Source organism: Passer montanus, unplaced genomic scaffold (assembly GCF_014805655.1).
Source record: "Passer montanus isolate IOZ18808 unplaced genomic scaffold, ASM1480565v1 scaffold63, whole genome shotgun sequence".
Lineage (NCBI taxonomy): Eukaryota > Metazoa > Chordata > Aves > Passeriformes > Passeridae > Passer > Passer montanus.
In genome coordinates, this window is record NW_024371371.1 from 3589292 (window position 1) to 3608869 (window position 19578).

Sequence of the window (19578 nt, forward strand, 5' to 3'; positions counted from 1 at the left end):
CTCTGGGAAGGACAATCATCTCCCCTATTACTTCAGCAAATGGGATTTTTGCATGAATGGTGATCATGCAATGCTACCTCTAGGCAAATCTCAGTGGAAGGGCAGAAGTTAATGAGAAATCTTGCCTACCGTGTGTCAGTTGCCTTCACAGCCTGTCTGTCCTGTGTCAATTAACAGCTCCCCTTCCTGCTTTTAACCGGTTCCTTAAGTCTGCTCAGTACCACAAGCATTGCTCCTGAACATCATGCTGCTACTTCACACCACAGAGTGTAGTAACTTCCCTTGACTTCCCTTCTTCCTGGAAAAAAAAAAGGAGATTTCAAATGAGACTGGTTTATCAGGCAAATGTGCCACTCATACAAATGGATCGTATTCTACATAACAAAGTTTAGTTCAGCATGTTGAGCCACTTGTTTCTTCTGTTTAAAGTTTACATTGCAATTGAAATATATTTCTGAAGCAATAAGGTATTAATGAAATCCAGTAATGTAAAAAGTCCCAGATCTGCAGTTTTTTCAAATCATTCTGATACTTGTGGTTTTGACATTAAATATTCCAGATAGTCTTGGCTTAGACACTGAAACCTTGGCTTAGTAGTTGGCCTCACTGATGACAAATGGGTTTGTGATTGGGAAGGCTTGATAACGTTTCTTTAAAAAGAGCTATTTACTCTGGATCTTGCGACATTAGGTGGTTGTTCTACAGGATCCAGTGCAGTCTTTGCAAAGCATAAGCCATGATGTGAATGACTTATGGACTGAGCAGAGGGCTACAATCCAGAGCCTTAAAAACCTGTTTACTGCCATCTTTTTCAACTGAGTAATGATGCCTTGAAGTGCCTATCACACACAAAGCCCCAGGCACTTTAAAACTGTCTTGTATAGACAATTTCTGTGAATAGACTTCAGTAAACCTGACCATACCGAGTTTTTCTCCAGGGTTGTAATCCCGGATTTCAAATTTCCATTTTCTGTTTTATGCCTCCAAATACAGTATCAGTATTTAGCAGGGGGCAAAAAACTACTCAGTGAGTAGTTATTAAGATATTTCAGATTACAGCTGATCAGCTTGCATGATATTCATGCTCTTGTCACACATGGTGTTGTTACAGACAGTGTGTGTGACACGGATAAGGAACTTGCCTTGAAACATCTTAAAGAAACATTTTTATATCCTATGTGGCATGCAAAAAAAATCCACCAGACTTCAAATATAATTTTAATTTTCAATTTCCTTATCTTTAGACTGCCTTCCCACCCCCCTTCACAAAACAACAAATGTTCTATTATTCAGCCCCCCAGGCTATTGTTACATGTGTTCTCAGTACAATGAAAGGGCTTTGTCTGAAAAGGCTGGATCTGAGTCATGTCTTTGCATGTGAAACAGCTGTACACCTAGGGCACATTCTTGAGTGCTTGAAAATGTGTCATTTTCAGTTTTTTGGGTTTACACTCTTTGAATCCTGTGTCACTGTAGTGATCAGAAGAAAGGAATTAAGTTGTCTCTGTATTTCCAAACAAATGGAAATGCCATGGGAAGGATGTTTGGCCTGAAGCAGAAAAAGCCATTCTGAAAAAAAAAAAATCCAAAAGAATAAATCTAAAGGACAATGACCCAGAACACAGCAAAACACTGGGCAGGAGATGCTTAGAAATAATTAATTAGAAAATTTAAACACATATAGCAACAACTTGCTACTGTCCAATACTGTGACACAATGGCAACATCTACAAACCAAATGAGCTTTGGGCAGTTAAAGCACAGGAATGTTTTCTGCTGAACAGAGAACGTCAGGAGAATCTCTCATCACTAATTCTTTTCTTAAAAAAAAAAAAAAGTTATATTCAAAACTGTGTGAGCAATTGTAGAGAGAACAATGCGTGGTCATCCCTTTGCCAGCTAGCTGCCTACTGCTGTCCAAATAAAAGGCTTTAGAACATCTTGTGTATGACAAAAAACATGTCACTCTCCTCAGCAGTCACTAGAGGAAAGCCAGTTTCCTTTGTAACATTCAAAAAATAGCTTATCTGTTAACAAAACTTTAATCTCCCCTTTGAAGGCCCTTCTTCATCTAGACTAGAAAAAATATGTCTCCTATTCCCTAAAAGTAGCAGGTTGGTACCATTTGGAAGGTAGAGTCATTAGTCACTGAAATTTAAGAAGTGTTAATAAACAAGTGAATAATACTGGCTGTGACTCTTTCAAACCATGTGTTTAGTACAATAAATCCCAAGAATCAGATTTAACTGTCAAAGCCTATATTTAATCTCCTGTAGGGAAAATGCTAAGAGATGCCCAATACATGATTTCGTGCCCTAGGTTACAGTACTGCAACACAGGTAAATGATATGACAGAGAGGACAAGGTGTATGGGTGGCATGGTCCTGGACCAGCTGAGCTGATAAATGAAAGTTGGCCTCCTGGAGCTCCCCCATCTCTGCAGCTGTCAGACAGCCCAGCCTGTGAAACCCAAGCTGGCCACTGCCACCAGGGCCTCTCGGGTGCATGGAGAAGTGCTAATGGCACAGTGAGGGACACGGTGTGACGCCACCCCGACGCTGTGAGTGGGACACACCACCTCAGTGCTGGGAGCAGGATGCTCCCCCAGAGGTGCTCTGGCAGTGCCGTGGTCCCCTGCCCAGCCTGGGTGTCTGTAAAAGCTGCCCTTGGTGTCTCAGCTGTCCCGGTGCAGGGGGCAGCAGCAGCCGGCTGGAGCACTACCAGACTGCAAAGCACGTGTCAGACCAAAGGGATGCTGGCTTTGGCTAATGAAGGAACAGCCAGAACAAGCAGCTCTTTAACAGTGCTTTGCTAAACCAAGTCATTTCACATGAGTAAAATTCAGTAGAAGAGTTCTCTGAGAACCTAGAGCATACAGGAACCAGAGAGGCAAACCCCTCTGCCAGCTGCAGCAGCCCCTCAAATCCAGCTGCAGCAGCCCAGGCAAATCCTGGCACTTCACTGTTCTGTTCCCCCTGCTGAATTCCGTGTCTGAGGGCTCTCATTTTGAAAATTTAAGCCTAGCTAAAACAACACAGAGCCACTTTAAATACAGGGCCTCATCCTCAACCTCCCAAGGTCCCAGGCTGCTGTGCCACACCAGAATCACCTGCAGTCAGCTGATGTACCACCAGGGCAGACACAGCCCTGCTGTGAACTGCTCAGCTCAGCTCTCTCTGCTCTTCCCCGCTCAGACAAGCTGTGTGAGCTGGTGAGCAGCAGCAGGTCTGAGCTGGAGGGAGGTCTGACCCCACCAAGGCTCTCCTGGAGCATTGGCTGTGCTGGTGATCCCACAGAGCTCCCCAAACCTGGGTCCTGGCTGGGGAACTGCAGAGACCCTCTGTCCTGAGGCTGCAGCTGTGCCAGGAAGGGCTGGTGTGGAATATTTCTCTGTCTGCCCTGTGGTGCCCTGATCCCCAGGGGAGCACTGACGTTGACCCTCATTCATGGAGAAAGTTTCCTAGGCTTCAAGATAGACTGGAATCCACAAAAGTGTGAAATAGATTACAGAGAGTAGTGTAGGTGTATCACCTAGAAAGAAATTTAGGTTTTGGGATTTTTAGTATGTTGTGATGGAAGCAAGATGGAGGGCACAGGGTGTTGTCCTGGGTTTCTTCTTCATGCTTCTTCTTCCTTCTTCATGGGTTTGGGTGGCGCTCTGTAACTGGGCAGAAAAATCCACATTGTGGGCTCTTTGGGATCAGTTATTAGGTTAAAAGGGAAAATAATCTAGGTGTCCTTGTAACAAGAGATTGTTAGCCATTCTGTGCCTGCTAATGAAAGGCTGCTGAACTCACGGTTGTGAGACTTTGACTGATAAGAAATAATAAACACCTGAGTCCCAACAGGAGCTGCCATCTCAAGTGCCTTCAATCCAGACCCAGAGAAACCAACAGGCTGGGAGCTGAATCCTCACCCACCATGGAAACCCACAGCCAGAAGGCACATGGTCCTACTGCTTCCAAAGCACAGAAACCCCACGGGCAGAAGCTACTAAGCAGCCACTTTTAAATGGTGGCATTATGATCACTTTATGCAAATTCCATTGTAATAAAGCAGCAAATTTTTAATAGCACTAATCCATAGACAAACTGACTGAAAATACTTATTGTCACTAATTCCATACCATAGCCAACATATCTTTTTCTGTGTCTGTTCTGGTCACTGAGTATGGTCACACTTTACAAAACAGTTTTGATATAAGATATGTAGACCTCCATCTGTATCAGCAAGTGAAGATTAAAAAAACCACTGAGAATTAGGAAGTGTAAGGCCTTTACAACAATTAACAGCATCCTGAAGTGGCCAGCTGCCTTTCCTGCTACATTCTCCCTTTTTACACAAATAACTCTACATAGTCTTTAATTTTTCCAGTTTCCTAACACAGGCTTTGTAAAAATAGTTCCATCAATACAAAACAAATTCTTTAATCCAAAAGGCCAGTGCCTACCAGAGCAGGAATTCTGTCCACACGTAACCTCAGAGCCCACACAGACAAGTCTCCCATCAACTATCATTTTCTCTGCCTACTTTGTGGGCCTGAACTCATAACCAATATTAACATTTTATTAACATAACTGGATTGTTAGAAATGTCAGTTTTTAGACGAGGCACTGAGTTCCCTTGTGTTATTTCTACTAACTTTTCTAATCAAATACAAAGATCCCATGACACATTTTGACAAAAAGTAGGGCACAGCCAGCTTATTTATTCTTTTACTAAAAATAGGCTTCAATGTCCAGCAGGTTGTAATGTGTGAGACAGCACTTCAAGTGTAACAGCTGCTCCTTCTGCCTCAACACATCTGTGTCGCCAGCCCCTCTTTGCAATCTGCTAATTACCAAAATCAAACATCAGCCTTCACAAGGAGTTCCCTTTTTCTGAAATGCTTACTATGATTAGGCTAACCAACAATTGGAATAGCAAAACAATATCTTCTCATCCTTACAGGAGGAGTTTCTGACACCCTTCCAAGCACAGCACAGCATGTTTTACATCTCTCGGGTTAATGGCATATTACTATTCTCAGCCAGAGGCAAAGACTAGAAAGAGATTCATTACAGGAAATCCATCTCTCTCCCAGCCTCTTTGCATATTTATTTTCTAGCTGGCCTTTTTGTTAAGGCAATTCTGATAACAGAGCAGATGTGACAACTATGAAAACCAGCAATGATCAGGAACACTACTGAGGCTGTCACACATTTTAATGACTGTGGATATGAAATGCTGTACTATTTCAGCATTTCACCTTGAGGAGACTTTCAACTGATGTTTTGTCAAGTTTTCTTCATTGTCCAGCCACAATGGTGTAAGTCACAGTTAGCAAGACTTTGTTTTGTCAGAACTGCCACAAGAGAGAAAAGAGAGTCTTTGTCCCTCCAAGTACACTGATGTAGTTATCCTTTGGGTCAAACACCTCTACTGACCTGAAGGGTACAGTGGGCATCACCTCAGAATTCGGCCATGTAACTTTGCAAACCAGGAAAGACTTGCTCCAACCCACCTTGCATGAGTTACACGTGATGTGCAAACCAAAGAAAGAAATAAAAGCAAATGTGGTGTATTGCTGCTACCATGAGACACAGGTACTGCATTAACATTTCACTAGCCCATGGAAAACATGATCAAAACAATAATTTCATTGTTTATCACCACTTTACCTACACAGCAGGGCAAACTAAGAAAGCTGTTGTGAAATTTAAAAATTCCTTAAGCACTAGAAAAATACTACATGCATCATCATTCCTCAAAAATATCAGTTCTACCTACAAATGGACTATTATTTTAAATCTCTATCTAAAATCTCAGATTCTAACTTCCTCCCTCTGGTGACTGTGTTGTAATTTTAATACTATTGATGAGTTTCTATTTTTAAAAGGACTACCAAAAATGCATATATATATAACAGACAGGCTTTTGAAAGGCATTTACAGATGTCTTATTAACAATGTTTCAAGTCTAATACTAATTCATGTACAACTAATTTCAATGTTTATTTTTCTATAAAACTGTCCTACACTAAATCAGTGCAAACAGAGTCACAAGAACACACTGAAATTGCTGAGAAGCAAGAATGTTCAGTTCCCTGCTGCAGCAGACAGAAATAATTTCATCTCACAGCTCTACTAAACTTCTGATAGTCCAGAGCCATCCTTGAGTCCCATCCTTGGAAAAAAGCACATTTCAGAGCAGAGTTATTAAGGGGCACTGCACAACCAGTGCAGAAGAGATTCCTGGACTACTCCTAAAATGCCAGTACATTTTTTGAAGTACATTTTTCTAGCCTTCCGTTGCTAGACGATCCAGTCATCCTGAATCAGAAAGACTCATGCTATTTCTAGGAATTATATTTTAGACAGTTTATTTGAGCTACAGATGCATCATCTTAATTTTTAGTCTATAAAAGTTAAAATTACTAAGTCTGGCAAAATGCCATCACAAAAAAAAAAAATGTTGCAGTGTAAGAGTACAAGTATACTATTATTTGTTTCAAAACTAGAAATTAAGCTTGCCTTACTATTTTGGAAACTCCAGGCTTTGTGCTGAATCACTTTTTACGAAGTTTCCAGGTACTGATTAACCAAATCAAAAACTGTGTTTTTCAACCCCTCTGCCTGGCAGTCTATCACAACAAGTCGAAAGTTTCATTTCTATGACTCACACGCCTTTAGATTAAACAACTATGCAAATGATGCCAAGTCTTTGTTTATCACAGCTTTGTCAGCAAAACAAAATCATCCAGCAGGTGAATCATGAAATTGCTGTCTGTGTGGACGAGGGAAGCAGAGATGCCTGCTGAACTTCACGCTCCCCAGTCTATTTCTCCTTCTCTCCTTCACGGTGTGACTGCAGCCCTGCTCACGTGCACAGAGCTCCCGCTGCCTTTTCCTCAGCAGAAAGGCACAGGTCACTTGGCTGCAGCCCAGAAAGTCCTTCAGGCCCACCAGGAGAGCTGCAGCCTAAGTGGCTTGCTCAGGAGAGTGCACTTGCTGGTCCCTCTGCGAGGGAACGTGGGGTTTGTTTCCAGAAGGAGAAGTGCATCCATTTCAGTGCCCTCTCCCCTGCCTGGAGAGGGCTCACGGGGGGCTTCTGCTGCAGTTCTGTTCCACTCTGGAAAAAGACTGACAGGATGGCAGTGCTCAGAGAAGGAGCAGCCATCTGGACAAGGTTAGGTCACCTTCACAAGAGAGCACATTCCAGCAGCTCATAAAAATGTGGCTCAAGAACACTTTTTCTGTTCCTGGAATGTATCTCATTGCCAAAGAAGGTAGCTACGACCAGGAAAATATTCCATGGGGAGCAAACAAATTCTCCTGCCAAAGCCATTCCTCCCTGCTCCACCCCAGCTGATATTACACAAGTTGAATAATGCATGTCAAGGTATTAAGTAACATGTAAACACTTCCAGTAAATGTTTCTGCTGCAAGCCTTGCCTTAACTGGTATTGCTTCCCCCTGTGATAATGGAAAAACATCTTCCTCAGCTCTCCTTCACCTAAAGCTCATTATTGATGAGGCACTTCCCACCAAACTTTGGCTGGTAATCTTCCTCTTGCCCCATCTCCAGGGCAGCTTTTAAACCTCTTGCAAACCCAGAGATGGCCTTCCCTGAAAGCCTCTATTGGCCCCACAGCCCAGGCACTGGAGAAGGCTGGTGTCTCAGGAGAATTGCACTTCTGGTAATCCTCTCAGGAAGGGATGACAAATTCCAATGGAAGCAAGCCGGGGGTTTTCTCTCCCACCAAGGATGTTTTACAGGAGCCCTGTCTTCCCATCATTGCCCAACAGTGTTCCCCACCCCAATTTTGAGAATGTGTTTTCATATCTTTTCGCAAGGGGAGCCACAGCTGGTGGAGGAAATCTTGGAATTTAGTGTCACTTTAGGCATGCCACTGCTTGCACAGCATACGCCAATAATTCCTTCTGCTTTACTGTCTGGAACATTCCTCAACAGGGGCAAAGGCAGTTCTGAGCCAACTGACCAAAAGGGGACATGGTTAATCACACCACTGGGATGAAGATGCCTCTTGAATCACCTCCATGAGACTGAGAATCATTAGTCCCAAGGGAGAGCTGCCCAAGGAAATTTCTGGGATTTTCCACTGGCATTTGAACTTTCATGAGGGTTTTCTGTAGGAGAAACTGACCTAGGGTCAAGTATCCAAGGAACTCCCAGGAAACAACACCAAACTCCACTCTGAAAAATGCCTGGGTGATAAGTTTGAGCAGAGTTGTTAAGTAAGAAGGTAACCTCATGCATTTTCTATAACTTTTTCCAAGTATAAATTATTTCATTTGATGTCTGTTAACTGCACAGGGCTGAGAGCTGCGGATTGAGTTGGATTGTTTCCTTTCCATAATTGTTTTCCTGGCAACTGAACTTGCAGCCCAGCTGAGGATGTAGCACCAGCAGCACTAAACATTACTTAGATCCAAGTCACTGCAATTGGTAAGAAATATGCTCCTGTTTGGGTAATACACGGAAAGCAGAAATGCCAGTGAACAACCTCAAAGCCTTCTCTGTCCCTGCTTACAGCAGCAGCCTTTTGTGCCTGATCTCCCACATCTGGGAGAGAAGTAATGACAACATCCCAGCTGCCATCAGCAAGGCCTCCTTGCTGTCTGACAACTGCAACATCAGCCCCAAAGACCACAGAGAGCACAGGAACTGGAATTACACCCACTATGGCCAAATCAGGTCACAATTACACGACAACTGCTCGACACTTCTCAGGAACTGATACAGGCTGATTTTTTTGGTCTGGGCTAATCAGGACAGGCAGAAAGCAAACCCCATGCCAGAAGGAGCCTGTCATACTCAGAAGATTGCTCAGGAGATGGGTAATCAGCTATCACAGGAATGGCAGTGCTCAGTAAGGAATGATTTGAAGAAAGGTTTCCAAATGCTACTCCCTGCTGCTTTTAGTCCCCCTACAGAAAAACTTTTGGAAAGACCAAACCCTCCACAAACACCTTTGGAGAAAGCTTTGGCCAGCCACTGCTGCTTTCCTGGGAAAGGGTAACTCACTGCAGCCTTAATTCTTCTTTATGCTGTGAAATTACGTTTTTTTGATGAAAGACTAATAAAATAATTGATTTCCAGACTTCTAAAAATGTTAGGGCTAAGTGGACTCAGAAAGACCAGTGGTGCCTGGGCTTCTCAAGACCTGAAAAGTTCACCTGAAAAGCTGTTTATTTTTCATTCAGAGCACTGAGGGCACTGAAGCTCAAGTATAAATTCCCGGTGCAGAGAGGAATGTGATGACAGCAAAGGAAATGCTTTTGCACTGTCCTGTTTCCCCTCCACCCACCCAAAGCAGAATTGTGCTGCCCAGCTCCTGCCTGGATCCCTCTCCACAGGGACAGAGGAACAGGGCACCTGCCACAGCCTCCAGGGCAGCAGCACGTGGGATAAGGCAGGACACAGAGCCAGGAGAGCTTTCCTGAGAGGGCCTCTGGGTGTGCACATTGCACACACATGCAGATGTGTGTAATCCACACCTCCTGCAGCTTCACAGCAGTTTGGCTCTCAGTACCCTCAGCCTGTCACACACCATAAGCTTGTGTCACACACCGTGAAGCAGTGGCTGGCAGCAGCAGTCTCCCAGCCCTCTCTGCAGATACCCCACATGCCACCAGGAGCTGGGAGCACACCCATGCAGCAGGAAGGCCAAGACTGGATGGTGATGGCAGGCTGTACACATTTGGCATATGGAAATGTTTACATAGCTGACAGCACACAGGTCTGCATCCTTGCTGTGTGCTCACCCACAGAGCTTGGAGCAGAACACTTTGGCAAACCTGTGCCAGCTGCAGGGACCCACCCAGACCTCACCCTGCAGAGAGCTGCTAAAGCTGAGCTCTGATGTGAGCCCATCACAGGAGAGCATCCCACAGAAATCCTTCCTAGCCTTCCTAGCGCCCCCACTCAATAGACACCAACACTCAATCACTGAAACTGAAACTTCAAGTACATCCTTACCGTGCCTTTAAACTACAGTTAGAATTCCTTTTGTCAAGTACAATTTTCAGTTAGGGTGAATCAGTTATGTGATGACTACACAGGTGTTTCAAAACAGCAAAAAAAGTATCAAGTATCAGCTCTCAAGCACCATTAACAACAGAGTAAATACCTGGAGCAGTCACAATACAGGAAAAGAAATCTCTATATCCCAGTGAAAGAAGTCTCAATTCATGAAATAGCACCTATAAACTTCCAAACCATCCCATGCTAATTCCTTCATATAACAGAGCCAAAATAACCTCTTAAAACATTATTGTTGAACATTAGTCTTTTCCTTTGATAATTTAACTTACAGATGTTTATTTAACCTTTATGTCTTTACTCTTATGCTAAATATTTCTCAGAGAAAAAGTCTGAATAAATCATTAGAGAGATGCATACTTCACCTCTTTTAATGTTAGTCACATCTTAAACTGCCATTATCACAGATAGATGTCAAAAAGAAATACATCCAGATATGAAAACAAGGTCCTGTTACAGCATGTCAGGTTTTCTATCAAAGAACATGCCATTACACTTTGTGGCTTAATAATTTTCAAACCTAAGAACTGATGATGCTCAGCTAAATTATCCATAAAATATGCCTTGAAAAACAGCATGCTTTTGTTTTGCTGTTTTCTCTGCTTCCCCCACAACAACAGCTGGGGAGAACAGTCATGCAGCTCCATAGTGGTTTGGCCATATGAACTCTATTAAAAAAACTGATTATTTCAAGTTCCTAAAGATCAGGTGATAATCTCCCTCAAAATGAAAAAATGTGAACAGACCCTAATTAGTATCTGATAGAAGTGGGGCTGTTGCACTGTGTAAACGCTGAATTAGAATGATAATGCAGGGAACTCAACAAAAGCAGCTTTGTGTTCCTCTCTGCAGCCAGCGACAGCTCCTGCAGCATGTGGGACTCTGGGTTTCCACAGCCTCCTCTGATGTACCTGGCACTGCTTCTACAGCTAGCTTAAGAGAACAAGCCCATGTCCTGTGCTGCACATCTTGTCTGGGGCAAATAGTTTTAAATAAATCCTTCTGGGCTGACTGACTCACTTACCTCTCAAACACAGCTGCCCATGCACCTGTGGCACTGCCTGCAGAAACCCCATCTGAGCACCACTGCTGCTCCCTGGCCTTACCCAAAAATGGGCTCTGTCCCTGGTTTCGGGCTGATGGGATGTGCTGCTCCAGGTAACACTGGAGTGTCACTCCATGGCAAACAGCTGCTCTGCACATCAGAGACGGGCTTTGCCTTCACCAGTGCTGGCACCCACACACACCAGGGTCACACTGGAGGCTGCTGCAGGCCAAGGCTGCAATGGACACTGCATGGCATCATTGCATGGCATCACTGCAAGGCAGGTTTATGCATTGTTGGAATCCTGGATATCGAGAATTTTAAACTTTCTGTGCTTAAAGGCACAGACCCACAAGAGAACACTGTATTTGACCTGAGGCTGTGAAGAAGGTTTCCAAAATTGATTGATAGTACTGAGATTACGGGTGTGTAGTTGGTTAGAAGTGTATAATATCACAGGGTGGAAAACTTAGAGTTTGGGATTTTAGAATATAGAAGTACATATGCAGCAAGATGGAGGTTTTAGGGGGGAGGCAGGTTGTTCTTTACCACCTTCTTCCTTCTTCATGGGTTTGGGTGGCATTTTGTAATTGGGCAGAAAAGTCTGCATAGCGGGCTTCCAGGGATCAGTTATTGGCTTAAAAGGGAAAATAATCTAGGTGTCCCTTCTTAATTGGACAGCTTAGTCTTAAAAGACCTTGTAACAAGAGATTGTTAGCCATTCTGTGCCTGCTAATGAAAGGCTGCCAAACTCATGGTTGTGAGACTTTGACTGATAAGAAATAATAAACACCTGAGTCCCAACATGAACTGCCATCTCCAGTTGCAGTGCCTTCAGTCCAGACCCAGAGAAAGCAATAATGCATGGCAGGTTTACTGCCAGCTCCCAGTGCTGTGCTTGCTTCATGCAGGTTTCCTGACAGACACTGAGTGTCTTAATCAGCAACCTGCCTTTTTAATGCCCAGAAAATCACACTGTTTGGCACTCTCAGTCTGCAGTGGCTGCTCCCACACGCCCCAGCTGTAACCTTACACACACAGAAATCCCACTGAGTCCAACGCTCTTTCCAAGCCCGTCTGCCCCCAGCATATGTCAGCTTCTGTGCATTATGCCCTTTTCCAATTCATCCCATCTGTTTATGGTCTTTCCATCTAGTTAAATATGATCTTCCAAGGTTTCCAAGTCATCTTTTTGCTTTTTTTTCCTATCTGATGTTCAGTTAATGATATTAAAGGGAAATTTATTAAAGAACTACCTTAATTTCTACTTTATTAGAGAACTATCTTAATTTGAAAATAACTACTACTCAATTTCTTTCCATGTTTTTCCTCCAAACTGGCTGAGTGTGACCTTTGTAAAGGTATTTAGCAGAGGCCTGTCATTTGTCAAATTATTTTTCCAGTTTTTGTCAGTAAGAATTTTGAAATCATTATCAAATTATTTTTGTTACTTCCAATTTTAAAAAATGTTCTCTAGCTAAGCTGACATATTTTAGTCTAATTCCTTAAAACTGCATGAGATGAAGTACACAGTGGAAAAAACCCACAAAAGTCTGGTTTGTGGCCAAAATTCCACCTTGACGTAAAACAGAAGGGGGAGAAAAATTAAATCTCTTGAACAGTATTTCCCAAGTGTTTATTAAGAATTGCTTTCTTTCTTAGTCTCAAATCCACAGTAGTCTCAAGGCAACAATGCCACATCTGGGTTTGATGGGTTCTGTTGAAAATGTGTTGGGCCAACCCCTCACTCTGCTGCCCTGCCATCTCCAGTAGGTTCTGTACCCGTGGCACACGCAGCCCAAATTGTTTATTTCTCCCAGCTCTCATTAACCTCTGACTGCTCTGCTGGAATCAGGAGACCAGTTCAAATATCTTCTTACAGTTGCTGCTAAATTGTAACTGTTTGAAAAGATTAAGTGTGACAGGTCAGAGAGAGGAACAAAGAGTTTTATTCATGGAGAATCTTACTAGCCTTCAAAGTGAGTCATATGAGAAATATATGAATACATACGTTTTTATAGCTCGTGCCTAAATTAGAAACAAGATCAGAAACCTCAACATCCCTTATGAACTCCTTCCTGTTCCCCCATGCTCTCCTATTCATTTTGGATGACACACTGTCCCTTTTATTCCTCTTCCTCCTCTTGTCCCTCCTTGTCCCTTGTCACCCCTCTCTGCTCCGTGACTCTGCACTCACTTGTGTTGGATTCTGAGAAGAACACCCAAAGATCTGCCACTCTGGAAATCTGGGAGTTGCCAGCTCTGAATGTCCCATCTTGCCTCCCCCAAAGAAGCAAAGTGAGTATAAAGCCAGACCCCAGCCCTCCTTAACAAGGGATGTTCAAATACGCTTCACAGCAAGCTAAGAAACAAGCAATTTAATGTGGTATGTGACAAAAAAAAAATTGGCAAAGCAAAATTCCCGAGGAAAAAGGCCATTTCCTCACCCTCTGGCTTTGGAACTGGACCAGGATAAGCTAAGTGGGTGAGGCAGAAGTGCTGGCCATTTGACCACCACAACAGGGGGAAAGAAAAAAGAAAAAAGGAAAAGAAAAAAGGAAAAGAAAAAAGGAAAAGAAAAAAGGAAAAGAAAAAAGGAAAAGAAAAAAGGAAAAGAAAAAAGGAAAACAAGTGAAAACTGTTTGCACATGAATCCTTAGGGCCATCCAAACTGGGAAGGTATGTTAGAAACCACTTCTGCTTGCAAAATTAAGGTTTTGAAGTCAACCGGGGCAATAATTTCTGGAGATACAGTACAATACAGATATCTGGTGCCTTTTGACTCAGAGAGAAGAGAGAGCAAGAGACAAACTTCTGGCTGGACAAAAAACTCTTCCTGCAAGAACAACCACTTCTGAAAGAGGTAAAGACAGCAACAGCAGCTGCTTAGATTTCCAGTGATATCATGGAACAGAATTGAAACCAGCCAGTATCTCTAACTGGTACCAATTGCTGTATCAGTGGGTCTAAACAAGTTTACAGCCTCAGAAGACTGCAATCCCCCTTCCACACAGGAAAGCAAAATCGTTTCTTTTAGAGGAACTCAGAATTTCTCAACTCCAATTAATCTTCTAACACAGGAAATCCCTGCCAGCACAGGTGGAACTGTAACACACTGGCTGTGCAGCTGGGGAAAAATGGGATTTCCGTGTTCCCGCCTCACCCACCAAAAACAGAGCAAGTAAAACAGGCAGCTGAAAAGAAGAATGCAAGTAAAAAAACTGAGAGGGGAATTTAGGAAGTCACTAGGTCATTCCTAAGAAAATTCCCTACAGTGTCAAGGATGGTTTGAGCCCTTCTGAGGAAGAAGCCCTCACTGAGAGCTGAGCATTAGGGCAAAGGAAACTCATCCAAATCTGTATTTCAGGAGCCAAAGTCGAGAGGACACTTCTGCTTTCTGAAAGAGCCTTGTAATGTGCATGGACAAGTCCAGCTTCCCTCAGCCATCCCTTTGTTCTCTGTAATTGCTATGTTTAAATACAGTTTACACTGTTACTCACTGGACCACATCACAAAAGATGAATGCCAGCATAGACATTTCTTTGCCATTGAAATGTTACTTGAGTTAAAAGTCAAGACAAGAAATGGACTTTTTTTATATTTACTTGTCTGCAGCATTATAATTATGGAGGCATGTACAAAACAGGGATATAAGCAATTATTTACATTGCTACACATTTCTGTCTGTCTAATTGAAACCAAAAGACTTAGAGACAGCTGAAGATAAGACAGGTGCTTGTAGGGTATGCCCTGCACTCTGCTCTGAGCACTAGGATTGTGCTTAAGTTCAGCTCAGGATAAACAGTATTTTTCATGACAGTATTTTATTTTATTTTACTTTATTTTATTTTTTGAACAACCTGATCTAGTGGAAGTTGTCCCTGACCATGGCTGGGGCGTCAGAACTAGGTGATCTCTAAGGTTCTGTAAGGTCCCTTCCATCCAAGACCATCCTGTGATGCTGTGATTGATTAACATCAAGCAACACAAAACCATCTGTATCAGAAGGAAGACACAGGGCAGATTTCAGAGAAGCTAAAAAAACATTGTGTCTCAAACAAAAGCACCTAACACAAATAGTAGCACCAAAGCCTTGTTTAGACTAGGGGAAGTCCAGCAGGCAGGGATAAAAGAGCTGTCAGGGCTGGGTACTGAGAGGTGTGCTGGCACCAGAAGAGCAGTGCTCTCAGTGTAAAACAGCCCGAGTACTCCCAGCCATAGGAAGTGATCCTCACTCTCCGATGTGCCAGACCAAGTGGGTAACAAGCAAAACCAGATTAATTTCCTTTAGCTCCAAGTACACCCCCGACACTTGCTCACTGGGGGAAAAGATAAATATACTTACTATTAATAAAAACAACACTGGGAGAGAATGCCATTTTTTTCTTTCCTACACACACACAAGTTCTCTCTATTTAGACTATTAGAAGGCTAACTTTTCTCACACATACATTTCAGTCAATATCACAGGTATTTGCATCCTTACTTTCTCATCAGTTTGTATTTCATTGCCCCATTTTGACATGCCATTGAGCCCACAGGACACTGTTGGAGTCCATATGGTTTTGTACCACACAGCAAAGCAGGCCATGCTTGGAAATGCCCTGAACACATGCAGAGGCAGAAAAATGAGCAAGGTCACTCAGCTGGGCTTTCATTTCAGCCTGGATGCCATGTTCCAGAAGAAAGTCACACACATTCTCCAGAGCAGGCATCAGCCAGAGCCACAGAAGCTCAGCTGCTCACAGCTCAGGGCTCCCACGTGCACTGCCAGTGCCAGGTCAGAGCTGTGAGTAACCTGCACAGGAGGCTGCAGGTAGAGCAGAAGCTCCAAAATGTGCACGTGCCCTTCACCAGCCCCACAGCCATTCCCAAGCTGACCTCTGTGGTTCAGGGTGCTACACTCAGTATTGAAGGTAAATGTATAGGAACAACGGAAAACTATTTTCCTCCTGGCCTACTAATGAAGTGCTTAATTGAAGGAGAAGATAAAGATTTAACAGACATGTTCTTCCCCCTAAGATGGATTGGTAAAACACAGAATTTAACATTAGGTAATTGCAGAACTGAGATAATGTCATGATGTTTTGCTTTCTACAAGATAAAAGGAAAACCCTGGTTGCTATATTAAGAGGGGAAATGAATTTAAATATCTTAACTTCCTGGCAAATTGCAAGGTTTAGGTCAGCTCTAAAAGGAATTTGTCAGCTAGAATAAGACATCTATGTGAAAGATTAATAAGAATGAAAACCAAGCTCTTAAAAAAGTAGAAGTAATGCTGGTTGAATTTATCATCACCTGTAAGACTGGTTATGTTAATAATTCTTCAGTTATGCCAGGGAGACTGAAAATAATTAATAGTTCACAATCTTCCCACAGCAATTCCTGGGTCAATGTTGTTTTGACTGTTGACAATAAATACAAAGCATAATCCCCAATATTTAGGCCTTCAACATAAATTCCTTATATTTGAGCAATTTCCATGACAAGTAAGAAATCCACCAGTCCAGCATTACCTGTGAGTTCCTGGATCACAGACTCAGCAGGGAATTTCACTGTTCAAAGCTCTTCAATGAAGTCCACTGTGCTCATGACCTGGAGAAGCAGATCTGATGTTGCACTCAGGGCTCCACAGCTGAGCTCTGCTGAGCCACCACCAGCGCTCAGAAGTCAGAGATGAGAACCAGGGTGCTGCCAAAGCCTGGCTGATTGTGCTGCTCAGGAGGTGCTGTGAAATCCTGAGGGCTCTTTATCCCATGTGCAAGCTCTTTCACAGCTGTGAAACAATGCTCACCTCACACCAGCAATAAGGAACGTCTGCAAGGACACGGCACCGTGAGAGAGGATGGAGAGGAAGAGAAGGAAATGGAGAATAAAGCAAAAGATGGAAGGGAGGAAGGGAGGAAGGTTTATATGCCTACAAAATCTCAAAAATAGTCACACCCCAGAGAGACGCAGGTGGCAAACTGATCTCATTAGAAAAACCACAATGGTTCAGAGACAAGGTTTGTTTCTGCCAGGATCCTGTTTCCACTACTGCCCATACCCAGATGCTGCACAGGAAGGTTCCCAGCCACACTGAGAGACTTTAATGTGATTCCTGAAGGACAAGCCAGAAATACTTGGCTAAAATTCATTGCCAACTTAGACAACCCCTACACACGGAAGAAATAAAATCCACTATGTATAACAGGACACCCATGGTTATCAACTTTAGAACCCACTCATGGCACTTTTCCTTGGAATAGCACTTTGTGCAGCACACAGCATCCCTGGAGAGCTTCCACAGCCAAAAACCTCCAGTACAGGCCTCAAGAGTGTGAGAAATGAACCTGGCTGCTCACTGCCCTGTTAGGCTAGGAACTGGGCAACTGGTGTGCAACCAGCACCAGATCCACCGAGGTGTGAAAGCACCTGCACCATGCAGACTTTTGGGGCAAAGCAGAAAGATTTACACATTCACCCACTCCTAGGGAAGAGAGTGCCTCATCAGGACAACGTGGCAGTCAGTGCTTCACTCATGGACAAGGCAAGAAATGGACAAGATTGACTGCCTTCATTCCTCATCCCTCCATTAATACTAGATTTTAGGAACTGCTGCCCAGGGCTTGTCAAAAAACTCTCCTCATGATGTTTTTCTATTGAAAATTGTGTCCTTCTCCTTGGGAAAAAAAAAAAAAGCTTTCCATTAAAGGCCCTCACTGTAGCTAGTATTTAATTTCTAAAAACACCAAGTCCTACTATGTTTTTGTTTTCAACAAAACCTTGTTTTTGAAGTGGTGCCTCACCGGAGCTGTGGTTCAGTTGCCAGAGCACACCTCCCACGAGGTGTGAGATCACTCAGAGGGGAGGTGATGACACCACTGGGGATGACACCACCTAGCCAGGGAAGCCAGGCTGCAGCTGAGTCAAAGCAGTCAATCAAAAAGTATGCACAATTTTAGAAAGTCTACTGCAAATGTTGACAAAAGTAATGTGCTTCGCTTTAAATTTTTCTGCAAAATAATATATTTGGAGATCATGTCTGTTCCTCACTGTTTCTAGGCACTCCTGAAGTGCCACTCATAAAAGTGGAGCGAGCAGGACACTGGAGGCTCCAGGAACAGCAGCCCCACCCACCACTGCCAGACTCCTTCCATGCCTGGGAATTGCAAGGGGATTCTTCCCCTCCTCAAGCATCGCAGCTCCAGTATCTGGCCACTCATTGCCCAGAGAGACTGAGCTCCCAGGGAATGCTCTGACAACATCAAACATTAACTCACTGACCTTCATGTTTAACATGCAAGAACTCTTACAGGAACTCTGCATGTGAGCCTTTAACACAGACTCTGATCCAAGGGCAGTGGACAGCCCTAGCAGCAAAACCTGGTGCCTCTGCCCTCTGAGGGGATGTGAGGGCTCCGAGAAGCAATCCAAGAGCACACAAGCATTTGCAATCAAGGCTCCACTCTTATCACACCCCTCCCAGTCTGCTCCAGCTTTAGCAGATCACTGACCTCCCTCGTGTCACAATTGCCAGTAAAATACAATAGCCTGAAACTGAAAACACCTCAGTTCTACCAAGAACCCACTCTGAAGGACAGTCACTGATAATGCTGAGCCCAGCACACAGGATGAGACACTGATTGTCTCAGTGCTCTAAGTGAGCAGCTTAATTGGAACAGAAAAACAGGGTGATGAATCACAGCTAAGGAAAGCACCTTGCTGAGGAACACAGACAACATCAATGCTTTACATCATTAAAAAAATTTGAGGTTACGCTTTAGGACAGCACACGTGGAAAACATTTCAGAAAAAAAAGATGAAATGTTGTTTAATTGGTGAATTCTTGCCATGAACACCCTAAACGGTCTGACACATGCTGGCGGGCCGGAGGCGCGAGCCTCAGCCACGCTGCCAGCCACACTTCCCCACGCCAGCAGCTGCCAGACCTCGCTGAGGTTTGCAAGTTTCCCAACTGGAGGCCCTGTTCCCTTTGCTTTCTGGTAAATTAGCCACAGTAGTCACATCTCCTTGGTGGGTTTGATTTCATTTTTTGTTCTTTCTGCTTCTTTTCCCCCGATTTCTTTTTGATGCAGTAGCATCTGATCTTACTCAACCCTAACCCCTCTTCTCACCCCGAAAAGGGAAAGAGACCCCAGAAGCACCCTGAGGAGTGGGGATTCACCTAGGACTGGGCAGCTGCCACTGCAGTGGCACGGGGGAGAATTGCACAGCATGAGAAGCGCCAGCAGCGACAGGGAGGGGACGCGCCCGAGTCCGGCACCGGCACCGGCAGGAGCGGCGGAGCTCCGGGCGGTGCCGGGCTCGCGGCAGGGCGGGAGAGCTCCGCCGGGGCTCCCGCTCCCGGGGAGGGGTCGGGGAGGTCAGAAAAGCAGCAATGCAACAACGCGAGCCGCGCTCCTACCCGGCCGTGCCTCCCGCAGCCTCGCACCGACAGCGCGTCCCCGGCACCGGCCGGCCCGGCCCGCCCCGCCCCGGGGCCGCCG

At 44.1% G+C, this 19578-nt stretch overlaps 1 protein-coding gene across 5 annotated transcripts in view; it reads right to left on the bottom strand.

Annotated features, from left to right (window-relative positions):
• The window catches only part of PIK3CB (phosphatidylinositol-4,5-bisphosphate 3-kinase catalytic subunit beta), a 94409-nt gene that overhangs the window by 68832 nt on the left and 5999 nt on the right, over positions 1-19578 (bottom strand). The window contains exons 1-3 of one of the 5 annotated variants that reach the window (XM_039727981.1): positions 19497-19561; positions 16606-16684; positions 130-298 (exon numbers count right to left, since the gene is read on the bottom strand). The gene's annotated coding sequence lies outside the window, so the exon portion shown is untranslated. Of the gene's footprint in view, positions 1-129; positions 299-16605; positions 16685-19496 lie in introns of those variants that run through there. The other 4 variants (XM_039727982.1, XM_039727983.1, XM_039727985.1 and 1 more) reach the window with 4 other exon arrangements.